The following is a 23,768-nucleotide window of genomic DNA, read 5'->3' as shown; positions in this document are numbered from 1 at the left end:
GTCGGAAACTTTGAGCGCCGTTAACGGTAACGTAAGCCGCGAAGAGAAACGTCGCTCCGGAAATAGCGGATTGTTTTTTTCTTCGTTAGTGTAGTTTTATCATGGAAAAGTGATAAAAAAAACTAAATGACGATGAACTCGATCGAGTCGCCGTACAGAGGATTCGATATTTCCGATAATGAAATCAGAGATGATTATTTTTTCTCAATTCGTTCGTCTTCACATTACGATCTACGTTATACCGAAGACGATTACGCTTCACCTACCCACCTATCTCAAACGAATCAAATGCGAATAACTTTTTTTCATCCACGATCGTCATTTTCGTACCACCGCGAAAATTTCAATTCGAATAACTTTTCGTCGATATCTCTGAGATAGAAACCGCGAATTTATCAGACTGACGCATCGCGCGAGATCGCGTCGTCGATAATTTCAACGTGCGGAAACTTTGTTGGCGGGTAGGAATCCATTTTGCAGAGGCGTTCGAATATTCGAAATTCTCTATATATGTATATATATATGAAAAAAAAAACAACCATTTTCTCCCTTCGAAAAGTTCGCGCGTGGTATTATCTGCAGAGTAAGAAGTGCAGGGAAGGTAGTTTTGACGAGTTAACTCCGATATTGCGTAAGTTTTATCCTGCAGGAGTTAAATCCTACGGGAAATTCAGGAAAAGGACGACGGGTCGCGTGTAGTAAAAGAAAGCTGTATAGTTTCGCTAATCCCCGAGTGATGATATTTCGGATTACTGCGCTAAAAATAAAGTCAAAGATTGCTTTTCTTTGTTTTCGGGCAAAAAAAAAAAAAATAATAATGTTTGTCTCTCCGTACCTGAAGAATTCACGTGACAGCTTTACCGCTCTCTGCTACGACCGCATTTTTTGTCAAACTTTGACTTTCGCACTCGTTTTTATTTTTTTTGCAAATTCTTTCCAACACTCTTCGTAATATCAGATAGTAATCACAAAATATATCACGTTACGTCACAGATCACTTTTCAATTTTTTTCGTGAAAAAAAATCGAACTCACTGAAACTACGTACCAAGCACTTTTCATACGTCATTCCATCGCACCGAATAATCGGTTCACTGTGCGTCATCCGCGACGTCTTACGCACTGCACAATTATTCGTTGAAAAACAATAAATAAAATTTCAATTAAAAAAAAAACAAAAAATAAGATAACAACAACTTCGCGTAAAATTTGGCTCCGCAAAAAAAACAAAAAGAACTCGGTGTTTCTTCTACGTCTTCCGACGACTTATTTCGGGGGTGGGTAAAATTCGAAGTAAACTCTTTTTTTTTTTTCGTTTCAATTTTTTAGGGGATGAAGAAGATGTTTTTTTTTTCTTTTTCTCCTTCTCTCACGAAGAACTAACGCCTTCGAGTTTGTTACGGAACGTGGAGCCCATTTGATAACCGACGCTCGCTCTTCGGCGACGCGCAGCAGACTGTTGCTCCGAACAGTGTGGTAAAGCTTCCAAGTCCTTCCTGCGGTTCAATTTCTCTTTCCCCAGGGCAGTACTCCCTTCCATTCTATCCCTATTCCCTTCTCTTTCTCTTCCAATTTGCTATCACGTTCGCTCTCACTGAATCTGGATGCGGCCAACACACAAGAGTCGGTCGCCGGCGGATGGGTATACGTGCAATCTTCGTCGTAACTGTGTTCGTGTGCACTTGGAGGGGTGCGACAAGGGTCGTCGGTTGTATTCGTCGACTGTGTCGCGTCCCTTTCTGCGCGCGTCCCTTAGTTTCCTAGTTCCCAGTTCCCGGTTCCCAGTTCCCCGTTCCCCGTTTCCCGGCTTCAAACTCCTCAGGGAAAATGTGCGTGAGCTACGGGGGTTGGGGAAAGAAAAGTTGGAAGGTGGAGTAAAACGAGGCAGGGGTGGGGGGGGGGGGGGGGTTCGAAATTGCCCTTGGTGGAGGGGAGGCGGCTCAGGTAATATCGTTGTGAGGAAAATTTTTTCCCCTCCAGTGCAGAGGGATTTCTACGGGACCGAAGCCGGAGAGCTGCAGGTCCACGCGACACCCATTAAAAAAAAAAAAAAAAAAGTAAACGAAATCGGCAGACGCCAAAAATCAGCCCTAGAGATCATCGGACGCCCGTTGTTTTTTTCACGATACTGTTTGCTCTTGTTATCGGGCGCTAATGGATTTTCCCCGGGATAGATACACATGAATTTTTCCAGGAAGTTTTTTCCAGCAGGAGCGCCGAGCTGTGGATTTTTATACGCCGGTATACCTGGCGCAGGATTTCAGTTGTAATATTTACTGTAACGCGCGGCACAATGCACTACCTGTGCGTCGATGTGGCACAAGTAATTGTATAAGCAAAGGTATAGAATGTCTTCGTACATCCGAAGAACTCGCAGGGAGTCCGGTTCACGGGAGTTGAAAATTAAAAAATATATCCGTTAAGTAAATATCCGTTGTTAATTCAATTTGGGTGTCTTCGACTCGGTTGATGTTTTTTTTACTTCTTTTCTTCTTACTCTCCAGTTCACATCTCGTGCATAAGTGAAAACGAGAGAGAGAGAGAGAGAGAAAAAAAATCTATCTCTGTGGGCGCTCGGGAAAAAGGTGAGAGAGCGCGGACCGCAGGGAGGATGACGGGGTCCCCGCTTCTAAATACTTGTACGTCGGTTTTATTTGTTTATTTTTTTTTCTGTTTTTTTTTTACCCTCTTCTCTCGGGTACCGCAAAAGTTTACCGTCGTCGTTTACAAACGTTCTAAAAGGGTTCTCTTCTCTTATTTGGAACTACCAAACTCTCTCTTATATCGAAGCCGCGCAGGACAAACGTCAGAGTATATGTACACAAGCACGAAATAAAGAGAAGATAAATAAGTAAGAAAAAAAAATAATACATGAATTAGAAAGAATTATAAGAAGAGTAAAACGAGATGAAGAGGAACTTCAGGAAGCCCCGGACATTCCCGGTGTACCTTCGCTCAAAGAAAAGATCATTATCGGAGCACTAATCGCAGGTTCGCCGGCGTTGCTCTGATTTGAGAATGTATTAGTCAAGTGGGACGACCATCGACGGGACAAGATCGCCGGTAAATATTTCCCGTTCGAGGGGCGTTTTCGCGCGGTAGAGAGCCAAAGTATCCCCACGGAAGGGTGCGGACGGGGTTGTCGGTTCGGAGTAAGCGGGACGGTCCCTCAGGGTTCGGACGGTGGCGCCTCACGTTGTGGGGATGTTTTTTTCCGAGTTAAATGTTGCCCAAAAGTGAAATTGAGCAAAACGAGAGTAAGAAATTTTTATTAAGATGAAAATTTTTTTCCAAGCGAAGGACGGGGAAAGACTGAGAGAAGATAAAAAATAATTACGCGACGCGATGCACGCCGCTCGTGCGAGTTAAAAATTTAATAATATAAAAAGATAATTAAAGCGCGTGTATATACATAGTTTAGATTGTCTAGTTTCGCGGAGGGCGTATATTTATTATTCTTATTACTCTTCTCTGAGCCGCTTGCAGCAGGAAGCGCCTACTTTAATTCGCAGGAGAATTACGTGAGGTGAATTAAGAGATTTTCTCATCGTGCGAGGTACAGTTAGTAGCGTATAATATACATGAAACCGGCTGACAAACTCGCGGTGCTGAAAAAGCTGCAAGGATAACCGAACGTGCGAGTTGCGCAAGCTCTGCAATTCGGTTTCCACGTACAGAACGTGTGTACGTCAAACGTACGTACACGTACGTGCACAGGTAGGAATATATCTATAGACGAAGCGCCGGCAACGGGGGTCTGGTAATTGGTTCGTTTCCGTCGTTCGGTCTGGGATATGATTACGTGTAGGAGTAAGAAGAAGAAGGAGAAGAAGAAGAAGAAGAAGTAGAGGAAGATGAAGACGCGGGCGTGCCGTACGACGGCGTACATTTCAGAGCGTGAGTGAGATACCGACGGAAAATGACGGTAAGACTACGGCGGCGGCCAACACACGTACAGTATACGTATACGTATACATATATATACACATTTTATACGTATATTCGAAGGCAGCCCGCGAGTAGAGGAGGAGCACAGCGAGAGGAGGGGAAAGAAAAAGACGGGAAAGGGGGTTTAGAGTTAAACTCGTTAAGCTCTCGCGTGGCTCCGCGAGCCGAGCGACTCCGCACAGGGTAGAAATTGAACCGGCTCCGTATATTTTCCGGCGCCTCGGTACGAGCCCCTCAAGAAGAATCTTCGAGACCGAACTATGACCTTACGTATATACCTGCAGGTATATAACTAGGGAGGTAACAAAACTGCCGGGTGAACCGGGTATGGGATATGTTCTCTCGGAGAAACGCGAAGTCGAAGGAGAAAAATAAGAAGAAGAACAAGAAGAAGAAGAAGAAGAAGAAGAAGAAGCTGCGAGTTTACGTCTCGTACGGTGTACATAAAACGCGCTGACTCGATTATACTTTAAAGGAAACCCGCGAATGACACGGTTTCCGGTATGTGACCCATCAAAACGTGTTGTATTAAGGCGGTAACAAGAGTCAACGAACGAAACGAATATTGTACAGGAAAATCCCGCGGAGCTGGTGCCCCTTCTCTCTTCATTTGTTTTATTTTTTATTTTTTCTTTTATTTTTTTTTATATTTTTTCGTTTTCACGTCTCCTTCTCTCCTCCGTCCTTTTTCTCTCATTCGACAAATTAAGCTGCGTCAGTCTACCGCTCCGTTTGTTATCTTCTTGATATGCTAATTCAATAAGAGTGTCACATGTTGCTCCGCGGCGAGGATCCTCACCGGCTGCGTATGTAAGAATATGTTGTATCTACACGAGCGTTGGTTGCGCAGAGTCGTTGGTTTGTTGAGCGTCAACACCCCGCGGAACAACGGCCGGAGATTATTTCAGAGATAAGATTAGGGACCCCCCGAGTAACTTTTGGAAAGGAATGAACGCTTAAAATTCGGGAAACCAGATTTAGACCGTGTATTCTATTATCTTGTACGATTCCAAGAGCGTAGCTGTAAATTACACCTCGTGAATTCCTCGCCTCTTTTTTTTCTTTTTGTTTTTTCTCCCTCAGTTTCCTCCTTTTCTCGTTTCTGTTTTTTTTTTTTTTTTTGCGGTTGAAAACTTTTTCAAACCGCAATAATTCGCGGGTGAATCTCGTTGTACTCGTTCCACCGACGGATGATCGGAGCAAAGTTGGGATTTGTTGGAGGGGTTCGGGCAGAAAACTGTTATAATTTCGAGTTTCGAGAGCCGTATCCGGCCGATGACTTGATCCGAACATATTTGTGCCGGTCTGCTGGTTAACTTTTTCATTAAATAATGGCTTAATTAACCCGTGCGTTATATATTTCCGTACCACCTGCAGCACAGAATGTATCCGGACCCCCGACTTACGAGTTACGTAACACTGAATTGTGTAGATACACAACAGATTCGGTAAGCTCCGCTCGAGTTTTGCTAAAATGTTGTAACACCGGCGCACGGGCCGGACGAAGCTGATGAAAAAATCTTGAAATAATACAACATCGAATTTCCACTCCGATTGCGAGTGCGAACTCCGTGGTTTAATAATTTTGCGATAAGCCAACTATGGGGAAAATGTGTTTTCAAAAATTGTGACACCGTCACTGGTTCCCCATGTTGTTACGCCCAGAATTGATAAGGAAATCCACAGGATATGTGCGGTTCGATAAATTGCTGGAATTTTGGATTTTGGTCGCTCATCGGGCTTTCGCTGTCTCATTACGAAAATAGTTGTTTTTGCGGAAGATCTGAACCGAGGAGTGAAATTTATTCTTCTCAGAACAGGTTCCGAACGACACCTAATCTTCGATTCAATACGCATCAACTTTCTAAAATCCGGATGAGCTACAAATTCCAATATTCCAATTTTCGTGTCAACCAGATATGTGCGTTTATCAATGTTACGGTGATAAGGTCACCGCCTAGCTCATAGACTTTAAGGTGCGTTGCGCAGAGTTAACGGATAACGACAGTGAGGCAGGTTGGTTTAACAATAATAAACCTGCAACGAGAGTGATTATGAGCTCGGGTAGATGATGACAACAATAACAAAAAAAAAAAACAAAACGAAGAAGAGGGAAGAACGCATAGGACGAAGGATAAAGAGGAGAAGGGCAACAGCAGCAATCCCTATGAGCGTTGAACAATATAACGACTCCGTATAAGGTAACCGAAGGAGGTTCTGAGATGGTAGCCGGTTGTTCTTCGCTCTCGTTATTATACGAACGTGTTCTCAAAGGTATAGCTGCCGGACTACCTGCCGTCTCGGTTGTTCACGCTGTTACCAATTAGCCCCCTGAGGAACAAACCTTTGGGATCATAAATCCATCTCGGCGTAGCAGCGGCGGGCCCCGAAAACCCGGGACTTGCGGCGTGCGACGAGTGACGCTCCGGGGGGGGGAGGAGAGATAGCCGCGGTGGGTGATATTCGGGTGACCGTAAGATCGAGCCGAAGGTGAAGAAGTACCTACTTCACGGTCAAAGGGGCGTGGCTCCCGCTACTCCTCTAGGATCATCTCATCTCATCTCCGTTCAAAACCTACCGCGTAACGACGCCTTCTCGGAAGGTGTGTGCGCTCTCTACGTTACGTGCTGACGTATGAAAAAATAGCGTAAGAAAAGCTCAGTTTTTCAGGGTTTTTGTTTTTTCGTCGTCCTCTATTTCTCGCATAGACAATGGGCGTTTTGGCTCGATATCGTCCACTGCCGGAAATTGAGATCTCTTCTTCGTTATTGCTCGACGAAAATTTTGGCGAGAATTGAGCCCTCGTCGTTCGCGGGGATAATTTCGAAGGGTCGATCTGCATCTTTCTTCGCGATGTGTTTTTTCTTTTTCACTTTTTTTTTTTGGGGATCAAGGCGTCAGTTGGCACGCGAACCCGGAGGGCAACAGCGGCGAGTTGTTACGACGCCTATATTTCGGTAGGAAAGTAGAGGCGGGAGTTCGGAAGACGAACGGGGGGATGATATCTGAATTATCTCCCGTTGCTCCGGACTCATTTTCAACGGGGGCCCGAACACGGTTTGTTAAACGCCGCTACGCAGGGTTCTCTACCGCGTTGCACGCCGTCGCTGCAGCACCTCAATCGCGCCAGTTGGGTGAGACGCGGAGATAATTGGCGGGCCCCAGGTAGAAACTCTGTCAGGGTATCCCAAACCCTCCACGTCTCTATACTGCGGATAAACTCCGTCCGAGCTAACGCTCGTACAGGATCCACTCCACGCTGCTCCTGATGCTTCCACAGGTTGGGTAGTCTCGAACTTCCAGTCCAGACGGAGCGAGGCTCGCTCTTATTTTCTCATTTCTCTCCGGTCCGACGCGTCGAACGAATGAAAATCCCGAATTATGCCCCTACCAGGGTCAATTCGCCCCGTACATAATGCAGAAAAATAACGCGATCCTTGGAATAAATTGGCGCGATTATTGTAGTTTTTTTAATTTATTTTTTTTTACTTCGTTCGACCGCGTGTAATTGAAGCGCGGTGATTATTTTTCATCGGGGGAGGGGGTTCGCGAGGCGACCGCGGTATTTGAATTTTCTTTTTTTTTTTTTTTTTTTTATTTCCCCGCTCGTTCGGCAAGGAATTTTCAACGAATCGGGTATATATGTACAATGTGCCGGCGGTAGACCATATGGTGGAGAGATTGAGCGGTCTTCATTACCTCCCGCCTGCTCATTATGCTCTCAGCTTGAGTTCTACGCTCGGTTCTCTTAGTTGGCGGGGTTCCTGGAGCTGCAAACAATGCTCGGCCCGTCGCCCCGCGCGGTTTATCCTCATCCCGCTTCAGCGGCAGCAATTCTCCTTGGGATGTCTGCCCTCAGACGACGACGACGACGACTCCGAGGATTCCTTATCCTTGTTTGGGCTCGTTTGCTTTCTTGCTCGGGTCTCAACCTTGGTTATCCTCCTTCACCTACAGCCATTCTCTACTCCCACTCGATTCGGTTGCATGTATAATTATTACTCGTTACCACCCACCGGACTAACTGTGTAGATACTCGGGCACTCGCTTCGCACCGATATCGATACTATTCATGTAACATCAACTATCGCCGTTACCGTAACAATACAACAACCGACGTTCCATTCTGCATTATTATATTATAAAAGGGATGACTGACTATTCGCGTCTACGAGCGTCGAGAGAAAATCGATACGGTCGCCTCTCGTCGAAAGTAATTAAATATTATCACTTTAAAGATGGTGAATTGAAAAATTACCGGACGAGACAGCGAGAACAATTTATTTATCATTAATAAATCAAATATTGGATCCGATAATTTGAATATCGTAACGCCACGTTTGTCGATCGTTGACAAATTAATTCGTACCGAGTTAATTGTCTCGATGATTTGTATGCACGAGTCAATTTGGAAAGAGTTGGAAAAATTGCCCAGGGCCCGCCCGGCACCGAAACGTGAACAAAACGTTGAAAGAATGTAAATCCTTAGGCGTTGCCAGGGACAGATGAAACACCAAGATGTTTGGCTAATTTTCCGTCAAAGTCAAGACACAACCGGGTCAAAGCAATTCGCTCAATTTGAGAATTTTCACTCTAATCCACCGGTAGCTGCTGTTAAGGGATGATGATATACGCTGTACCGGAATTACAAGTTGATGAAAGTGGAAGATCGATACCGTGACAGACTCTTTGGTGTTTACAGAGTTACTACCCAACGTTGATGGCAATTTCGACAAGCGCAAAGTTTCACCTACCAGTATTAGAAACTTCCTCGTTCTTCGCGCGAGCTAGACGTATATACATATATGTATACATCTTTTCGTCCCTTTAACGTATTCACTCGACCGAATTCTTCCTATTTCTCTTTTAATGCGAGATTATTTTCACCGGAGTCGCTTGTCCTAAAACTAAATAATGACTCAACGGACGCGAAAATCAGACAAAAAGACCTCGTCACAATTAGGTGGTATACCAAAATACCGTTTCTGTAGTTTCGTAACCAGAGAAACGTGAAACGCCGCCCACTTCATCGTCATTCTTGTCAGAAGGAGGGATTCGCGCAAGATTTCACAGTAGTTTCCCCGCAGCGACTGAATTACGCAAACGGTTGCGGGATACCGTCATCCTGCAGGAGTACGAAAAACTGCAGCAATAGCGCAATACGTAATCTTCTTTGCAACGGAGCTCCGTGTGCGCATTGCGAGTGGGTAAAATTTGAATTTCATTTACATACCTAATCGTACCGGTAGATAGATTATATACGGGGATGGTTCGGACGATCTTTCTCGAAGCGCTGAAAATGACCCAATTACCGGAATTCTTCGCGAGAACCTTGCACACCCTATTCCCTGACAGAAGTTATCTCAGATTTAATTTACTTTCGATCTCGAAGAGTGAGTGGAAAATCCAAAGAGCCGAATGCGAGTCGCGACGAGGGTCGATGGTGAGATATACTTACGCATGCGATCGGGTATGAAAGATCGAAATATGTTTTTCCGTACATCTCTCGTAAGAATTAGGTGTGTTGGTTCAACGGACTACTACTGTAAATCGAACAATGCTCACGTTTCGGGTTCTCAACACCCGGGGACAACGAAGGGAGCTGTCAGTTTCAGAGAAAGTTACGAAAACGTTAAGCGATATCTTGGCGAGTGTCAGACTGCACCCCGACCATCGACACTCGTGGCTTTTTGTTCTCCGTTTCTCCTTCCGCTTTCCCTTTCCTTACAAATGATTTCATCCGTCTCTTTTCATCCGCAGTAACGTGGGTTATACCGTGTATGTATGTAAACTATACCACCGTGCGCGAGAGGCTCTCCGGCATCTCTCTCGAGAGAGAGAACTCGCAAACAACTGGTTGCCTTTGTTCATTTTAGAACGTCGAGTGATAGCGTATAGCCGAGACGAAGTTCGTCGGGTCTCAGGTGTCTGAACCATTGCAAATTTGGCGCATGTGGGTGTACACGCGTACATCCGAATATTGTATACCTGGATGAAAACGACGCGACGGGCACCGAGGAGCGGTCGGACGAAGGGGGGCGGGCGGCAGCGGCAGCTTCTCTATTACATTTATAGCATGTTTTCAACACCGTGCGATACACGTACAGGCTATTCTACCTGCATATGATACAATAATTTACGCACACCGTGAACCACGTTGCCGCGGTCCAGCGGTGTTTGGTCGTTGGTTTCGGGGTGGTCGAATAAACAGCCGAGATAATCCTCGAACCTCCTGCAATATGCAGACGCTGGAAGTTCAATTAAAACTGGTCTGCAAATTGGAAAATGGAAGTAAAAAGTGGAATAAAATATTAAAGAAAGAAAAGAGAAAACAAAAAAAAAAAAGCTAAAAACAACAGCGAGAGATGCACCGCGATTTATTTTACCTAGACGGTTTTTAAGCGCGTTCAATTTTAACCTTTTTCTCTCTATGTATATATATACATACATATATGTAACGTATGCGCTTTGCCGCATATTCCGAACGTGCAAAATTGAGTTTGGATCTCGAACCAAAATTACATATGTATATATATATATATATATCTACTGTGACTGAATTTCACCGCAGAAAATTGTCCGAATAATTCTGGAGTTAATGGAAAAATTCTTCGTCGGTTAAAATACCCAACATCGGTCCGCGACGCGGTGATGGTATTGGATTTTGACGGCTAGACTGAGAGAAACAAACGTGTGTCCGTGTAGATACTTCCAATTAATATTTCGTTCCTTTTTTCTTTTTTTTTTTCTCGTCCGTTTGTATCGCGAAACATTATACACGCGCGTATACCATATCCCGTTGATTTCCGGTTCGGTGACCCAAAATAATCGATACTTTTACTTTTCAAATTTTCAGAACAGCCGGTCTTTAATGTATGTACGTACCCACCGTGTACCCGCAAACCCCGGGGTTAAGCCCCCGTGTGCAAAAAAAAAAAGGTTTTCGCTTTCGTTTTCCCTTTCGCATATCACATTATTGAGACCATCTGCAGTAAAGTGCAGTAATAGAACGCTTCGTGCCCGCAACATTTGGCCAGCGAAGAACAAGGCTTGTTTACTCAACCCTATAGCTTCCGTCCTGCCCGGAAGCGGAAGAACCATCGGATAATCCGGTCATTGGATATGCGAAAAATATCCCTTTCGCTTGTTTTGATCACGATGGCAGGAAATTCGCTCGGTTAGTTCGAAATTAGGACAATGTTCTCATTATTTTTTTCCTTTTTCTTCTCGCTCGCGTCATGGAATGTACACCACACATTACCCGTTGTTATAATTAATTTGAAAGCTCGAGCGTGTGCGCGTGTATTTTTAACAAAGATTCATGGCGTACGGTAATTAAGGGATGCGAGGCGTGGCAAACGTTGATTTCTTTTTTTAATTCCGTTTTTTTTTGTTATTTATGTTTTTTTTTTTTTCAAATTGTTGTTATTGTTGTATTTCAACGGATCGCGATTTAATCACGTGCGTGCCTCCAGGTTGTATCGCGGTGGTTTCCGCGCGATACTTCGAAATCGGAATTAGAACGAATCGCGTGGGTAGCAAAAGGGGTGAGAAAGGTTGTCTGTTTAAAGCAAACGCCTAGCGTAACAGGGGGGGACAAACGTTCGCCGCGTTATCTTCCTCTCTTTTTACTCTTCTCGGGGCACTATCTTTCCTCGTGCTCAACCCCGACCGTTCAACCTTCAGCCTTTAGCCCTCGCAGTCAGTTTCCCTCGTACGAGGATCCCGCAACCTCCACCGCCGGCGCCGCCGCCGTTCCATTCGTCAGTCCGCGCACGCGAGCTGTCGTCATAATTACCGGGTTCGCGGGCTAATGTCTTTATGGAGTATAGTGAAAGCCGGCGAGATTGAGTAATGGAATATCTCATAGTGGGACCCCATTCTCCATTATATACCTACGCCCGCACGCACGTAACTCACAACGTTACTCTCAACGCGCACACGTATATATATATGTGGTAGGTATACATTTGTACGTAGGGAACAGATACGTCGGTAAGTACTCGCTATCTACTCACCCCCTCTAACCCCCGGCTCCTCCTTCCGTTTCACTCATTCCTACTCCTCCTACTCCTCCATTGTTGTATATCACAATCGCTCCTGTACCGGGGCTGGTTCTCCGCACATTAACCCGCTAATTCTTTATCAAAGCTCACGAATATATATAAACCCAATCGCGTACACCCGTCCCCGTCGCTTATCCACCTTTCATCATCGTTAAAATTAAAGATTTCTCGCCGCGCCTGACCCGCAATAAAGATTCCTCATCTCTTCGACTCGGTAAGGTCACCGGATGCGTAGAAAGTTGTTGTATGTATATACCGCGCGAAGTTCAGTTTATGCGTAACAGTTTGAGTAACAGTTTCGCTACGTTCGCTCGGAAGTATAACAACTATTTTATTGCGACGTGTGTAGCTCGACGAGGATTTACGGTCTGTAAACTATACAGAGAGACACGAAATATACGATTGCGTTACACGGCCGAACCCCATCAATGCAACGTTATGGTCACCGACTGACCGGTATCCACCGCGTTACGCTGTGTAACCGGTGAGTAACAGTGATACATTTTTTTTCAATATTTCGAGCCGGCGTCACCCGACGCGTTTCGACCTCAACGACGTCGACGAGGACCTCCCACCCGGGGGTGTCGTCCGTCGTTCGAATCCCATGCGAAAACTACGGATTCAATCTCTTCCGTAGCAAAGAAGAACAACGTCGGTTCTCGTACGTCGTCGTCATCGACGACGTGCGAAACGAGTCGGAAGGTTCCACTCCTGGCTAGGTATCGAAGTTGGGGACCTGTATAACCCGGTGTGGCACGGGGACTGGAACGGACCGCTATTCGTATCAACGTGCTCGTCGTACGTTGCGGGTAGACCGGTAGTGGCAACGACCGGTTACGAAGACGCGACGTTGTACGGAATGGTCAGAGTCCCTGCCTACCGCACCACCTACCCACACCGAGTACGAATTCGTTGGCTACACTCTACCCAACACGGTAGCCCGAGGCTATTGACGAGTCATGTTTGATGCATCTCCGTTGTGTACGTACGTACGTACGTATACACGTCGTGTGTAGCGCCGAGGTGAAACGACGCGGTGATGCGGTAGAGAGTGCCACGCCGTTGGTAGCTCTAATAGGGATGACGGTGCTCACTCGTCGGGCTTCACCAGTAGCGACACACGGATATACCCGCGTCGTACAACCAGGTACGTACGTACGTACGTACATTCTGCGTAGGTCACATCGACATCCACCGGACCTGGGAAGCTGTATGACCATGGCGCTGATACTTCCTTTGACCCAACGCATTGAACGCACGGTGGAGTGGACGTTAAGCCTTAAAAAGCCAGTTTGTTTGACCTAAGGGCAGACGGCTCTGCGTGTCGTTCCCTAAGAGTCCAGGGATGATGATGATGGTGATATTCTCACAATGGTATATTGAAATGAAGAACGGCTGTATTTCGGTTATGGCTTTCTAGTTTCTTGAGGTCACGATCTACGGGGACGGCGTAGAGTTGATGACCGAATTTTGGAATACGAAATTACTCTCATCGGTTCACGTTTGCTTGTTTGCGAGAAGGTGAATCGAGCCATCGTTTTCGGTTTCTTTTCGGATTCAACGCAACGGCAGACGAATATCCTCTACGAACTCTCGGCTGGGCAATATTTTGTAACGGACGCTCGGACCGAATAATGGGCTCGAGCGTCGATCCCTAATCCTACGATCCTTGACCCCTCCTCGACATTTAATACCTGCCATAATGACGACCTCTGATCAATGAGACGGAAACGTTCCGAGATACCGTCTTCATTAGTTACGATCGATATATCTACGGTGGCAAGTTATACAAGATGGTACGTTCGTCGTGGTTACCAGCGCGAGAATACCTCGTGGTCAGCTCTTGCGACGATTTTTGGATGTACGCGAGTCGTCGTTTTCCTTCGGGTGGAACTGTGTCGTGGATTTTTTTATTCGAAACGAAGAAATAACGACGGAAACTAAGGAAATAGTCATGATAATAATAATAGAAACAATGATAATAAGGAGATGGCGGGGGGTGGGGGGAGGGGACGATGTCTGCTCGCTACTCGGGAGGGCAATTCTATAGAATTCCGAGTCTAATAAGAGTAAAGACATCTCCTGGTCCGCCCGTCGCTCGTCTTTATATAAGTTTGAAATCTTTTGAAAGTCGGCGAAGCGCGATAAGATGTTTAAAGACAATCGGAGCCCAGTGCTCGAGTCCCGCGCGCTACTCCAGCTAGTGAAGATGCCCGAGAAGAAGAAGAAGAACAAGAAAAATAAAAACCGAGATGCCTTACCCAGGTTTAAGGAACCGTGCGTACCTAGATACTCACTTCTCGGTTCGGTATTCACCGGAAGACCCCGAAGGGAAAAGTTTATCGTCCTACCGGACTGACCGACGAGGCGCCGTGACGAAATCGTCGATTGGTCCAATTACTTTTCCACAAGTATAATTACCATAGGTCCTCGGATACAGGCGAGAGAAAAGTTTCGATTCTTCATAACTCCTTTCTTTTGCCTCCACGCATTGCGAATAAGGGAAAAAGAAACTGGATTCAAGATCCAGCTGACTGGGATCCCAGCACGGATTTTTGACGTATGGAAGTAAAAAGAAAAAAAAAACAATAATTTTTATGAAAAAAATTATGGAAAAATCTTTGGAAGGGCGGGGGGGTGGGGGGGGGGGGGGGGGAGGTACGGTGAAGCGAAAATGAGGAAGAGCGCAAGCCGATCAAGCCTACTTACCGCGGTGGAATGAACTTTGAACTTGTATACTCGTCTCAATAGCTTGAAAACTTAAAGTCCTCTTTGCCCGGTCCCGTTGCGAGGTGGGTAGGTACGTTTCCTTATACCGTAGTGCCGAGAAAATTCTCCCCGCGTTTCCCCCCCTCCCCCTCCCTTCCACCCCACCCCACCCTTATCTCACCCCATATTTGCACGTCGGGAAAACTCCCGCGCCCCTAGCTCTACTTGGAGAACTTTCTTATTAAGTATTTCGAGTGTTTTAAATACCAACTCGGCAAAGTTCGGCTCACCGTGAACGGTGCGGGGAGCAGGTACTACACCGTTATATCCCAAAGGAAGAGACAGCAGCAGCCAGAGGAGCACTTGTCGCTTAAACTTTTACCCGTCCCAGAGTTGCATGGCCGTATAGACTCACAAGCCTGATTTTGACACGACAACGATGCTGTATGAGCTACACTGTACTAAACTAAAATTAAATCGAGTCCCCCGTCGAACGGAGGCTTCGTGTATATACACGCCGTACGTGTATTGTATCGGGAATTAAGATTCCATTTACATTTATTTCTGTCTGAGAAAGTTTCGTCTTCTCTAGCGACGGATATAATTTCAACCTTTTCACGGCGTAGAAATCAGATGAGATTTTCATAGATTTTATATTCCGAAAGTTTTAGCACGGAGGACAGTGACGTTTCTATTTATTTATACCGCGTGTGCGCCACGTTCGTACGTACGTACGTATAACACAAATGTACACCGGTCCGGCGGTGTACATGCCAGTGGAAATGGTAGCGCTAACGCGTCGCATAAATCATTTACTTCTCCATTCTTTTCAAAAAGTCGGTAGTGAATTTCAGCGCGTTACTGCACTACGGCAGATGGGGGGGGGGGGGGGGGGGTTAGCGAGCGAGTGCATCGCTGGGATACGTTTGTAGGTGCGGCTCTAAATCATACAAGAGTCCGACGGGAGAGCCGTGTAGTGTACTCAGTTTCGCTTTGCTTCTGAATTTTAGTTTTCAGTTTTCTGCCTTTTCAACGGGCTCCATCGGCGAACCGGCCGACTGCCCCTGTAACTCCGGCATTGTTCCATCAACGACCCTCAAACTTTGTCAGCTTAATTATACCAGCCGCAGATAGACGCTCTTCGCTCTCCCGTGTCGTTCCACGCGCGCGTGTTCGACCGTCCGACGACCGAATGGCGAGCGGTAACACAATCGCGTTCGTTTTGCTCGCCCTTCGGAAAAGCCGCGCGGGAATAGGACGTTCACCTTTTTTTTTTTTTGTTTTATTTTTTTTGTTTTTTTTTTTACGCTCGACAATTTATCTTTTCTTTAGTCCAACGCGAACGCGTATTTGTACGGAATTATGAAATCCGCTGAATTTTCGATCCGGCGAAACGATGTGTCACGGTTGAATCGAATAATTCGGGATTCCTGGATATTCCGGAGAAAGGGAGGAAAGGTTTTCTCTCAGGTGTGATTTACTCGAGAAGCGCCATTCGATAATTAGATTATCAACGGAGTCTTGAGTCAACCGCGAGTCTGCAATTACTTCGGTCGCGTTGCATAAATAATGGAACAATAATCATTTGAATAAGAGAAACGGTTTGAATTGTTGAAATATTAATGTGAGATTTCGTTGATTAGACTTTGGGTAATATATCAGCCAACGAAAGTAACGATCGTCTTAGGTAAGTATATCATATGTATAGATAAAATAAGCGTCGCTGATGGGCAACGGCGATAATTACCCTCGCGAATCTGCAGCGAAAACCGGAGTGTACGGGTATATCTTCGGCTTAATAACGGCGAAAGAAGACATTTGCTCCGGTGGTAAATATTTCATTTTATAATTCAGCGAAGAGGCGCGGCTGTTTGTCGAGTTGATAATTACCGGGAACCACTCCGTTTCTCTAAATAAAATACCTACACACCGTCCTCGATCCTATCTAAGCGTTAACTCTGTACATATACCATACATATACCGACCCGTATAACCGACCTATCCTCCACCCCGCATCGCCGAATACATTTACGTATTAAACTGCCGCCAATGAATTTCTCGCTCATCATTTTGCTACCCCCCCGTTACTTCGTCCGACGAATCGCCGTTTCATCTCCGGTGTTCTCCTCGCGATCGAAAGAAGAAACGAAGAGAAGAGAAAAAACAAAAAAAAAACAAAAAAAACCAAATCAACGAATTGTATGCAAACGACGAAAGAAAATCACACGTCAAAACGGGAATGGAAAGCTCGTTTGTCCCGCGCGTACAACGTGAAAACTAAAACAGCGATACGGGGGGTGCACTTAGATTATTTCCTCGGAGGTATACGAGGTAACGGGGGACATAAAAGGAGTATAATGTGGGAATAAATGAAAATATAATGCGACAGTCGGAGTCGACTCGGTGAAAGACAACGACGTGAATCGTGTTAGCGGGGTATAAGGTACACGCTTTACAAAGCCCCACATACCTATCCTCGGGCCAGCTTCGGAAACGACACCTTCCTACGTGGGTGGGTGTACGGTGTACGTCTACGATGTACGTACAGCGTACTTACACGCACGCACACTCGTGTACCACGTACCTACCTACCTACCTACCTCTATGGCTCGGCCAATATCTTGCGGCGCGCCGCCGACTCGCAATTCGCCGCGAGAGTTAGCCAGAGTTAAGCGGCAACGAGCCGCGCCAACGTGTGTGGGAGGGAGGAGGATTTCGTCGAGTAAATGTAGGTTGATGGTAGAAACGTGTGCGTGAATATGTAACGTATATATATATATATATATGTATGTGGGTGGAAGAAAGAGAGAGTGCGGGAGATGGAAACTGAACGACGGTATATATTTAGCCAACAGTGTCACCGAGCCGAGTCAACGCCGACTCGAAAAAGAACGAGAAGGGGGTTGACGTCGACGACGACGACCCCCTCCCCCTTCTCCTTCTCCTTCTCCTTCTCTGCTTATTCTGCTTCTTCTTCATGTATTTCTCTGTATGTAACATCGTTTTTTTCACCCGTTCATTTCTTTCGATGTGCGCGAGCTCGGCGTACGCGAGAAAACGCGACGTCCTGCGATATTATTAAACCGTCTTCTGGATACCGTGTACACCTACAGCGTCTAGCGACAGAGCGAGAAAGAGCGAGCGACTGCGGAGAGGAGACTCCTCGCGTGCCCCGGGGCTGAAAACTGAAGTCTGACTCCGACGTCTCCGGGACTCCGACTCTCGACGCACAATGTCTTCCTCGGCGGCGTCGTCTCCCGTAGTCGGTGACGTGTAACACGCCGGGAATTTGCCAAGCAGAAATAAGAAAGGAGCAAAGAAAAGCGAGAATAACAAAAAGAAGGTGAAATAAATAAAAAAAAAAAACAAAAAAAAAACGGATCAAATATACACGAGTTCCTCATCTCTCTCCCGTTCCATCTCGCGTTTTCCAACTCGCTCACTCCTTGTCCGGAGATCACGGAGCGGCTCCTCTTTTTCCACTCTTATTTCTCTTGTTTCGCCGCTATACCAACTCGCTCCGTTTACGAGACGCGGTCGCTTTCTGACGACCCCGCGACAGCTGGGACGGGTTTGTTACTATTCTCCCACCAGTTTCGCTTCTTCTGTCCCTCGCTTTTTTTTTATTTTTTTTTTTTATCCCCCTCCTCCTCCTCCGTTCCTTTCTCAAACATTTTTTCCCTCCGATTCGATCCCGAGCGCGCGCGCGCGCGCGCCCACGCTGCCCCGCAAGTCCGGCCGCCGCACCGCTAAACGGGATCGTTTATACGTCGAAGAACTCGTAACTGTCCGAATCACGAGATTTACGCACTGCCGCGCGCCTCCTGAGTCCGGACCATCGGCTACTCTTCGCTTCGTTTGAAAATCACCAACTTTCAACTACGAGGGGGTTCATCGTCAGACGTCGTCGCACACGTCAATCGAAATCTCTCGCTCGTAACCCTCGGAAAGCTTTCTTCGGACCTCCTCGGAAGCCGCTGCCGAAGTAGTATGACATAATGATGCAATATCCGTGTTTTCAACACCCACGCCGAGCAGTCACACGTACGATCTATACTAAAATTTGTTTGCCTTCGGTTGTCTTTTTTCGACACGCCACCCACTCCGTGTATAATCGATTTCCCGTCAGAGCGTACGGGGTCGCGTGGCTTCGATGCAGCGGGTCGCGTCACGGGATTTTAGGAGCATTGTGCGCACTCCGATGGCTCGTTTCTTTCTCATTCTTTTTCAATTGTTTCTTTTTTTTTTTTTTTTTCTCTGCTCTTCTGCTTCTTTCACTTTCCGTACCGTAAATATACACACATTGGAAACACGTGTGAAACTTGCCACTGGGAGTCACGCTGTCGACCCGACGAAATCGGTTGGTAAAAGTTCGAAGGGAACGGTAATAATTATCCCGGTTTCATGTAGCGTTTCGCGTGACAACACACCTGTGAATCGGGCTAATTGTCGTCAACCGACGTACATACATCTGGCCGGGTAACAGCGCGGGTTACGGGTGATAAAAAGTTGGCGAGCGAACGGCGTCTAGAGATGCCTCTACGTTGATTTATGGAGCCGGTTGTTCTCCGTGTTCCCGACGTACTCCGGCACCGCGTCCCTCCGCAGGCTCGTGTCTTCGGGGCAGTGTGTCTCCGGCGGTACAAGGCTTGCCTAATCGCGACAATGGCAGAAACAGAAGCGGCGGAAGGAGAAGAGCGGTGGTGGTGGTCGTCTTCGTCTTGCGTCGGTTGCAACGTAGGATGCGTTTAACTCCGAGCTACAGCTAGAAATCCATTAATCCTACTAATTGCCAGACTCGAGTCACGCCGCATTGGATACCGCGCTTCTCCCACATTTTTTTTTTTCTCACCGTAATTCTTTTTGTTTCTCTGTATTCCTTCTTTTTTGTTTTTTTTTACCTCGCTCTTTATTCCGTTTCTCGTGAAAGGGGATCTCGAGCGATCTGGAACCGTCTCGGTTCTTTCATACGTGTGCAAAGTGAAAAAGAAAATTTCTCGTCAGTCGACTCGCCAGTCGTTATAACGTACGTTCGAGAATATCGCTCCGAACATTCGATGAAGCACTACGCGTTTTGTAGCGTCCGTACAACCGATACGACATTCGGCAACCAGATGTATGAAAACGCGTTCGATGCGAGGCTCATTTTTTTCATTACATTCGTCGTTAATCATCGAGACGCTTTCAATTAACTCGGGGGAAGAAGACGTCGTCGCCGCACGATTACCGATGCGCATACATCCACGCTCGGTAGAGGATGTGGAGATGATCGCATTCGACGTAAGCGTAGATCGTCGGATTACAATGGAGTTCTTTCTTGTTCCGAGGGCTCGGTCGATGGAGGTTTTTGGACAAATTTTGCCAGTCTAGGGAGATAAAGAGGGGGAGAGGAAGGAAGGAAGGAAGGAAGGAGGTGAAGGGGGTGAACGGCTAGGCGGCCGGGAGCGGCAGAAGTACAACTATACGTCGGCGAGAGTGAATTATGGGACAATTAGTTCCGGCAGATATATAAGCCTCTGCCTCCGAAGCGGAGTTTGGATCGTCGTCCTCGTCTTACCTCGACAATTTTGTTATACACCTCGCTCTCTTTGTCTCTATTTTGTTCCCCCACTGTTCTACCGCTGCGGGTATACGGTCCGGAGAGACTCTCTCTCTGTGTACTACCGCAACCTAGGGGACCACGCCGACTCATTAACTACCGATGCCCTCCTTGTTTTCTCGTTCTCCCTCTCACCTCTTCTTTGTGTCTGGTCCAGCCGAAGCGACTCCCTCCTCCCTCCTCCCTCCACCCTCCTCCCTCCTTCCCCCTCCTTAATCTAGCGGACGCAATCCCCGTTCGCGGCTATGATTCTCGCTTCACGTCGATCGACGTCGACGTAAGCCGAAAGAACAAACGGAAATAAATCACGAAATACTTCGATTGATTTTCCGGTAAGAATCTGTCCCTGAAAAACCTTGCGAGGGGTATCGAAAAGTACGCGAGTACCGCGAGGAAGATTGTCGTACGTTCGGATCGTTTTCGTCGTTTTTCGGGGCCGAGTGTTGGTCAACGGTGTCGTAAAATATCAACGAGGAATCGTTGTTGGATTGTGAAATGATCAGGGAGCTAAGATCGGGTGATTCGGTACGGGATGCCCTGTATTGTATATATTTCGTGGTGCAGCCAGCCACACACGGTAAGAACATCCATTGGCGTTGCCTTTTATTTATCCGCACGCCAGGTTGCGTGCGAATTAGTAAGTTTTACGTTCGCAGTCGGTGAGTTGCGGACAACAAATTGTACCCGGAGGGATTTCGAGCCATTTCCTGTCCCGTCGAATTACCTTATCGCAATCAAACGCGCTTTGCAGTTGTTGTAAACGCGGGGGCTTTGTACGAGCAGCCAGCTACGAGCTTGGTACGGATTGTTACGTGGATAATATAAATGTGAGAAAAGAGAGAGAGAGAGAAAAAAAATAAAACAATAAACAAATTCGGAGCATATTTCGTTATCGCTGGTTAGCTTTTGTACGTTCACGATATTCCGTTCGCTAAGCGATCGATGTACGAGACGAATTTCTGGAAGGCCAAAACAAAAAAAAAATTGAAACAGGTAAGGAAGAAAAATGAGAAATAGCGACGCTGGCCGGGTTCTAGAGCGCGTCGAAAGTTGGTCGAGTCTATAAGGGTGAGTATCAATGGAACGGAAGCCGTACATAGAAAAGCCCACGAAATATCTTGAGAAACTTTGCGCGGGATGGACGGATGTAATAATGTTTGTTATAGATATATAATGCTTATGGGTACGCCCGTACCTATACCCATCCGGCGAACGGGCGGACGTTACCTCGATGGTCTCTCCGCAGCATCGGGCGACTGAAATAAAGCGAAAGAGAAAAGGGAAAATAAAACTATAGGAAAGTTGTCGCGACGCGCGTACCTCTATAGATATGTATCGTGGACCCACCCCGATGTCGATTATTTTACCACGATCACCGCTGTAGAGTTAAGCCAATAAAAAGGCGTAGAAGTTGTACCGGGAAAACGTGCAGCTGGAACTAACTATGAGAAGTTGAAAAATAAAAGAAACCTAAAACTCGCTAATCCAACCCGCCGACCCCACCCACCTATCCTTTCGATGCCGTTGCCGTTGACGTTGCTGCCGCTGTTGCTATTTCGAAAAGTAACAAAATTCTCCAAACTCGCCTACCTCAGCCATTCTTCTCTTTACGTGTTTGACCGGTTTCCCCCTTACCCTACTCGATAAAAAAAAAAGATTCGGTGCTAAAAACCAACTTCTTCAGATTTAAGCTCAAATATAATTTATAACAGAGGCTGAGAACCAAAAGGGTTTGATTACCACACCTTTTGGGTCCAGCATCGATTCGCTGCCGGGAGGGTGAAGGCCCTCAGAAATCGTTGACTTTCGACATCGCGTGTGACGCTCGTTAAACTTCTTCTGAATTTATTGAATGTTATCAAAATCCAAATCTAAAATAAAAAAAATAAAAAAGTTCAACTCCAAAATTTGAAGAAATCGAAGGCGAACAGTGGAAAATAACGTACTACTGCAGGTGTGCGGTATGAGATGTAGAACCGACGCGGCGGCGGTTTGTTCTTCAGAAATTCTGACGTCAAGACGTTCGTGCAGCTTATTTTTCCCTCTTCCATCGCTCGCCCTAAATTCCCACCCCCGGCTTTCCGTTTCCTTAAAGCAGCCCTTATTTTATCCTGAAACGAACCACCACCCAGAAAACAATTAAGTAACAACGCTATACACGTCGCTCCGCGAAACAACTTGGCTACGTTTGATTCGTATATACGATATCCAGCATGGAACACCGCGCGAGTTCTATACCGATTCCTAGAAACCGCGTAGTTCGCGTGTCGATAACAACCGATTCTCTCGATGTGCGTGTCTTATTTATACCCAACTTCCCGTACGACACCGTGCATTTGTCGCGGTATATAAAAATTGTGCAGGTACACATGTACGTACGGTACATCTTTTATAACACATCATCTACCTATCATCTACCACTCACCGCGTGTACGTATGAATTCAGCGTTGATCGATTTTCTCTTCATATTTAACCCTTAATCTGTTAACCGTACATCGTATACACGTTATACTCCCACCATTGTATTCATTTCTCCTCAAAGAAACTCACGTAATAGGAGCTTGAATTTTCTCATCCAAAGGAATTGCACGACGTAGAAATGCGTATTGCTGCGACGTTGAGATTTTCACGAATAATACGACCTTTGGCAAAGGGTAGGAATTTTTCCGCGTCTTTGCTCATTATTAATATTAACATTTTTTCCTTCGTTTCTTTTTTTTTTTTTCTTCTGTTTTTCTAATTTACTCGTCTCCCCTTTTTCTCTCTTTGGAGATAATCGTTTTTTCGTTTCTTATCGTTTCTTTCTTCGCCGACGGTTCTGAGGAACGTTGCGTACGGAGTGCGTGCAGTGCCTGCCTTGTGCCCCACGCGGAAACAGGCTGAAAATTTCGTACGATGTGATAAGGCGGTCATTACAAGCTGAGGTTTAGTACGAGGGAAAATGGGAAGAAGAACTCAATTCGGTAGCAATGATTCTGACGAGCTCATCTCCTTTGCCCACCAAGCATTTCGAAGCAGTCGATCTACTTCTCTGCCGCGTTTGAATATCATTTCTCTCATTGTTGTTATTATTACGATCATCATCATTTCTGAGATGGAAGTATCTCGCGTTGTAGTAATTTTCCTTTTTGCTTCGTGACTTCCTTATATTTTTTTTTATTAATATTTTCCTCCGCGAGTGAAGGGTGGTTATGGGAGTTGCAATCTTTTCAACGTTTCTCGTATTGTGGTATACTTTCTATCTTTCTTTTTTTTTTTTTTCTTTTTTTTTTTTCTCTCCACTCCTCATACACGATCTCGATGTACATCGCGTGTACGTCGAATAATTACGTACGAAAATGGAGGAAAAAATTCTGTCATTCTTCTCATGTTCTTTTTCCGGAGAAATGTTTTTTCCTTTTCGTTATTTTTTTTTTTTTTCGTTCTTCGCAAACTTTTTTCACGAG

General features: G+C 46.0%; 1 protein-coding gene across 5 annotated transcripts in view; it reads right to left on the bottom strand.

Annotated features, from left to right (window-relative positions):
• Window positions 1-23,768, bottom strand: part of LOC105687007 — a 146,636-nt gene that overhangs the window by 36,611 nt on the left and 86,257 nt on the right. The window contains exon 1 of one of the 5 annotated variants that reach the window (XM_048648957.1): window positions 15,013-15,313. The exons of 2 other annotated variants lie outside the window; for them this stretch is intronic. The gene's annotated coding sequence lies outside the window, so the exon portion shown is untranslated. Of the gene's footprint in view, window positions 1-835; window positions 1,835-11,965; window positions 12,253-15,012; window positions 15,314-23,768 lie in introns of those variants that run through there. 2 more of the 5 variants (XM_048648959.1, XM_012402311.3) reach the window with 2 other exon arrangements.

The sequence above is a fragment of the Athalia rosae genome, chromosome 1 (assembly GCF_917208135.1).
Source record: "Athalia rosae chromosome 1, iyAthRosa1.1, whole genome shotgun sequence".
Taxonomy (NCBI): domain Eukaryota; kingdom Metazoa; phylum Arthropoda; class Insecta; order Hymenoptera; family Athaliidae; genus Athalia; species Athalia rosae.
The sequence above is the reverse complement of the archived record's forward strand: the minus strand, read 5'-3'. Positions and strand labels throughout refer to the sequence as shown.